Here is a 6,222-nt window from a genome sequence, read left to right as displayed (position 1 = left end):
TTTCCTCTTCTCCTCCTCTTCTTCTTCTTCTTCTTCTTCTTCTTCTTCCTTACTTTCTTTCTTTTTTTGTGTGTCTTTTATCTTTGAGGCTTTTATTCTGGAGCTGCAGCTTCCTCTGTGCAGATGAGAGTGGAGTGGAATGAGGCAGAGCTGCTGGATGGAAGCGCACACACACACACACACACACACACACACACGCACAGTCTTCCTTTTTAGCCTCAGCCACTTGCCCTACTTGGTGGATAATCCCTCCCACTAACGCAGGCACATTGTACTCATTGTCAGCGGTGGCGACGATAAATCCTCATTATCGATAAGAGCAGGAAGAGAGAGAATAATAATAATCTGACAATACAAATGACACATGACAATGTTCTGTGACATCACACATGCTTTGTATTCTGGCAATCTGTGCTCATTTATTCCACTGCACCAGGTGTTAAAATCATAGGCACATGTATTTTCTGTCAAGATTATTGTCTGTAAAATCGCGATATTATTGCGATAAATAAATAAATGTGTATTTATCAGCGATTATTTTGTCCATATTTGTAAGATTTCCGAAAATGTGCTTATACAGATACAGATACAGAGGAAACATGAACAAATGGTGCTAAAACATCACTCTTTACAAAACTACATAGGCGCGTTACCAAGGTTACAAAATAATTCTCCATAGTGTTCCAAACACACATAGTTTACTGTTACAAAAACATAACTTGTATCAAAAAAGTTTCAGTCGCTAAAAGTGTCGTTGTAAATAGGGATGTGAATCTTTGGGTGGCTCACGATTCGATTCCGATTCTTAGGCTCACGATTCGATTCAAAATCGATTCTCGATTCAAATGATTCTTGATTCAAAAAAAGATACAATGCATAGTGTGTAAAGGCAAATTATGGCATCAAAACAATACAGTTTGTATAAGATAATGTGACAAACTTAAGACAAAAGTTAACATTTATTCATTTAAAACAAATAAAAACTTACTTCCTGTACAAAAAAATAACTTGCATAAATAAAAGCTTAGGCTAGCTGCCTTTTTCTCCCAGAAGTTACAAAAATAAACTGTACACAAATAGCACAAACTGGTGTTTTGTGTGTTTTTTCAAAATGGAAAAAAAAATATATCAAAAATCGATTTTTGAAGTTTATGAATCGATTCATAATTGTGGATGATTATAATAGCGATTCCTATGTGAATCGATTCCCCCCCCCCCATGCCTAGTTGTAAATGTCATAAAATTCGGATACCTGGCTGCTAAGGTTTTTTTTATACATTCACTACTACTACTTTCACATACTAACCTATGACTTTTTCAATTTTTGGACACATTAAAAAAAAAAAAAAAAAAAAGAATTGTCAAATTTTGGACGAAAATTTGAAATTCTCACTGGTTGTGGTAAGCTACGTGTAGCCACAGTTGCTCTGGAGCAGACTGACAGAAGTGTTGTCCAAAATTTGACAAATTTTTTGAAAACTTTTTTTTGGTCCAAAATTTGACCAAAACGTCATAGTATACTATGTCATCCAAAATTTGACAATTAAAAAAACAACAAAAACTTTTGGTCCAAAATTTGACAAAAACGCCATACTATACTATGTCGTCCAAAATTTGACAATTAAAAAAACAACAAAAACTTTTGGTCCAAAATTGGACAAAAACGTCATACTATACTATGTCGTCCAAAATTTGACAATTTTTTTGAAAACTTTTTTTTGGTCCAAAATTTGACAAAAACGTCATAGTATACTATGTCATCCAAAATTTGACATTAAAAAAACAACAAAAACTTTTGGTCCAAAATTGGACAAAAACATCATACTATATACTATGTCGTCCAAAATTTGACAATTTTTTTGAAAAAAATGTTTGGTCCAAAATTTGACAAAAACGTCATAGTATACTATGTCATGCAAAATTTGACAATTAAAAAAACAACAAAAACTTTTCGTCCAAAATTTTACAAAAACGCCATACTATACTATGTCGTCCAAAATTTGACAATTAAAAAAACAACAAAAACTTTTCGTCCAAAATTGGACAAAGACGTCATACTGTACTATGTCGTCCAAAATTTGACAATTTTTTTGAAAACTTTTTTTTGGTCCAAAATTTGACCAAAACGTCATAGTATACTATGTCATCCAATATTTGACAATTAAAAAAACAACAAAAACTTTTCGTCCAAAATTTGACAAAAACGTCATACTATACTATGTCGTCCAAAATTTGTCAATTTTTTTGGAAACTTTTTTTTGGTCCAAAATTTTACCAAAACGTCATAGTATACTATGTCGTCCAAAATTTGACAACTAAAAAAAACAACAAAAACTTTTGGTCCAAAATTGGACAAAAACGTCATACTATACTATGTCGTCCAAAATTCGACCATTTTTTTGAGAACTTTTTTTTGGTCCAAAATTTGACAAAAACGTCATAGTATACTATGTCGTCCAAAATTTGACAATTTTTTTGAAAACTTTTTTTTGGTCCAAAATTTGACCAAAACGTCATAGTATACTATGTCATCCAATATTTGACAATTAAAAAAACAACAAAAACTTTTTGTCCAAAATTTGACAAAAACGTCATACTATACTATGTCGTCCAAAATTTGTCAATTTTTTTTGAAACTTTTTTTTGGTCCAAAATTTGAACAAAACGTCATAGTATACTATGTCGTCCAAAATTTGACAATTAAAAAAACAACAAAAACTTTTGGTCCAAAATTGGACAAAAACGTCATACTATACTGTGTCGTCCAAAATTTGACAATTTTTTTGAGAACTTTTTTTTGGTCCAAAATTTGACAAAAACGTCATAGTATACTATGTCGTCCAACATTTGAAAATTTTTTTGAAAACTTTTTTTTGGTCCAAAATTTGACAAAAACGTCATAGTATACTATGTCGTCCAACATTTGACAATTTTTTTGAAAACTTTTTTTTGGTCCAAAATTTGACCAAAACGTCATAGTATACTATGTCATCCAATATTTGACAATTAAAAAAACAACAAAAACTTTTCGTCCAAAATTTGACAAAAACGTCATACTATACTATGTCGTCCAAAATTTGTCAATTTTTTTGGAAACTTTTTTTTGGTCCAAAATTTTACCAAAACGTCATAGTATACTATGTCGTCCAAAATTTGACAACTAAAAAAAACAACAAAAACTTTTGGTCCAAAATTGGACAAAAACGTCATACTATACTATGTCGTCCAAAATTCGACCATTTTTTTGAGAACTTTTTTTTGGTCCAAAATTTGACAAAAACGTCATAGTATACTATGTCGTCCAAAATTTGACAATTTTTTTGAAAACTTTTTTTGGGTCCAAAATTTGACCAAAACGTCATAGTATACTATGTCATCCAATATTTGACAATTAAAAAAACAACAAAAACTTTTTGTCCAAAATTGGACAAAAACGTCATACTATACTATGTCGTCCAAAATTTGTCAATTTTTTTTGAAACTTTTTTTTGGTCCAAAATTTGACCAAAACGTCATAGTATACTATGTCGTCCAAAATTTGACAATTAAAAAAACAACAAAAACTTTTGGTCCAAAATTGGACAAAAACGTCATACTATACTGTGTCGTCCAAAATTTGACAATTTTTTTGAGAACTTTTTTTTGGTCCAAAATTTGACAAAAACGTCATAGTATACTATGTCGTCCAACATTTGACAATTTTTTTGAAAACTTTTTTTTGGTCCAAAATTTGACAAAAACGTCATAGTATACTATGTCATCCAAAATTTGACAATTAAAAAAACAACAAAAACTTTTGGTCCAAAATTGGACAAAAACATCATACTATATTATGTCGTCCAAAATTTGACCATTTTTTTGAAAAAAAATTTTGATCCAAAATTTGACAAAAACGTCATAGTATACTATGTCAATCAAAATTTGACAATTAAAAAAACAACAAAAACTTTTGGTCCAAAATTTTACAAAAACGCCATACTATACTGTCGTCCAAAATTTGACAATTAAAAAAACAACAAAAACTTTTGGTCCAAAATTGGACAAAGACGTCATACTGTACTATGTCGTCCAAAATTTGACAATTTTTTGAAAACTTTTTTTTGGTCCAAAATTTGACCAAAACGTCATAGTATACAATGTCATCCAATATTTGACAATTAAAAAAACAACAAAAGCTTTTCGTCCAAAATTTGACAAAAACGTCATGCTATACTATGTCGTCCAAAATTTGTCAATTTTTTTGGAAACTTTTTTTTGGTCCAAAATTTGACCAAAACGTCATAGTATACTATGTCGTCCAAAATTTGACAATTAAAAAAACAACAAAAACTTTTGGTCCAAAATTGGACCAAAACGTCATAGTATACTATTGTCATCCAAAATTTGACAATTAAAAAAACAACAAAAACTTTTCGGCCAAAATTTTACAAAAACGCCATAGTATACTATGTCATGCAAAATTTGACAATTAAAAAAACAACAAAAACTTTTGGTCCAAAATTGGACAAAAACGTAATACTATACTATGTCGTCCAAAATTTGACAATTTTTTTGAAAACTTTTTTTTGGTCCAAAATTTGACCAAAACGTCATAGTATACTATGTCATCCAAAATTTGACAATTAACAAAACAACAAAAACTTTTGGGCCAAAATTTGACAAAAACGCCATAGTATACTATGTCGTCCAAAATTTGACAATTAAAAAAACAACAAAAACTTTTGGTCCGAAATTGGACAAAAACGTCATACTATACTATGTCGTCCAAAATTTGACAATTTTTTTGAGAACTTTTTTTTGGTCCAAAATTTGACAAAAACGTCATAGTATACTATGTCGTCCAAAATTTGACAATTTTTTTGAAAACTTTTTTTTGGTCCAAAATTTGAAAAAAAACTTTGAAAACTTTTTTTTGGTCCAAAATTTGACAAAAACGTCATAGTATACTATGTCATCCAAAATTTGACAATTAAAAAAACAACAAAAACTTTTCGGCCAAAATTTAAAAAAAAAAGCCATAGTATACTATGTCGTCCAAAATTTGACAATTAAAAAAACAACAAAAACTTTTCGTCCAAAATTGGACAAAAACGTCATACTATACTATGTCGTCCAAAATTTGACAATTTTTTTGAGAACTTTTTTTTGGTCCAAAATTTGACAAAAACGTCATAGTATATCATGTCATCCAAAATTTGACAATTAAAAAAACAACAAAAACTTTTGGTCCAAAATTTGAAAAAAAAATTGAAAACTTTTTTTTGGTCCAAAATTTGACAAAAATGTCATAGTATACTATGTCGTCCAAAATTTGACAATTTTTTTGAAAACTTTTTTTTGGTCCAAAATTTGACCAAAACGTCATAGTATACTATGTCATCCAAAATTTGACAATTAAAAAAACAACAAAAACTTTTGGTCCAAAATTTGAAAAAAAATTTGAAAAATTTTTTGGTCCAAAATTTGACAAAAACGTCAAAGTATACTATGTCGTCCAAAATTTGACAATTTTTTTGAAAACTTTTTTTTGGTCCAAAATTTGACCAAAACGTCATAGTATACTATGTCATCCAAAATTTGACAATTAAAAAAACAACAAAAACTTTTGGTCCAAAATTTTACAAAAACGTCATAGTATATCATGTCATCCAAAATTTGACAATTAAAAAAACAACAAAAACTTTTGGTCCAAAATTTGACAAAAATGTCATAGTATACTATGTCGTCCAAAATTTGACAATTTTTTTGAAAACTTTTTTTTGGTCCAAAATTTGACCAAAACGTCATAGTTTACTATGTCATCCAAAATTTGACAATTAAAAAAACAACAAAAACTTTTGGTCCAAAATTTGAAAAAAAATTTGAAAAATTTTTTGGTCCAAAATTTGACAAAAACGTCAAAGTATACTATGTCGTCCAAAATTTGACAATTTTTTTGAAAACTTTTTTTTGGTCCAAAATTTGACCAAAACGTCATAGTATACTATGTCATCCAAAATTTGACAATTAAAAAAACAACAAAAACTTTTGGTCCAAAATTTTACAAAAACGCCATACTATACTATGTCGTCCAAAATTTGACAATTAAAAAAACAACAAAAACTTTTGGTCCAAAATTTGACAAAAATGTCATAGTATACTATGTCGTCCAAAATTTGACAATTTTTTTGAAAACTTTTTTTTGGTCCAAAATTTGACCAAAACGTCATAGTATACTATGTC

Source organism: Microchirus variegatus (assembly GCF_963457635.1).
Source record: "Microchirus variegatus genome assembly, chromosome: 11".
NCBI classification, from domain to species: Eukaryota; Metazoa; Chordata; class Actinopteri; order Pleuronectiformes; family Soleidae; genus Microchirus; species Microchirus variegatus.
The sequence above is the reverse complement of the archived record's forward strand: the minus strand, read 5'-3'. Positions refer to the sequence as shown.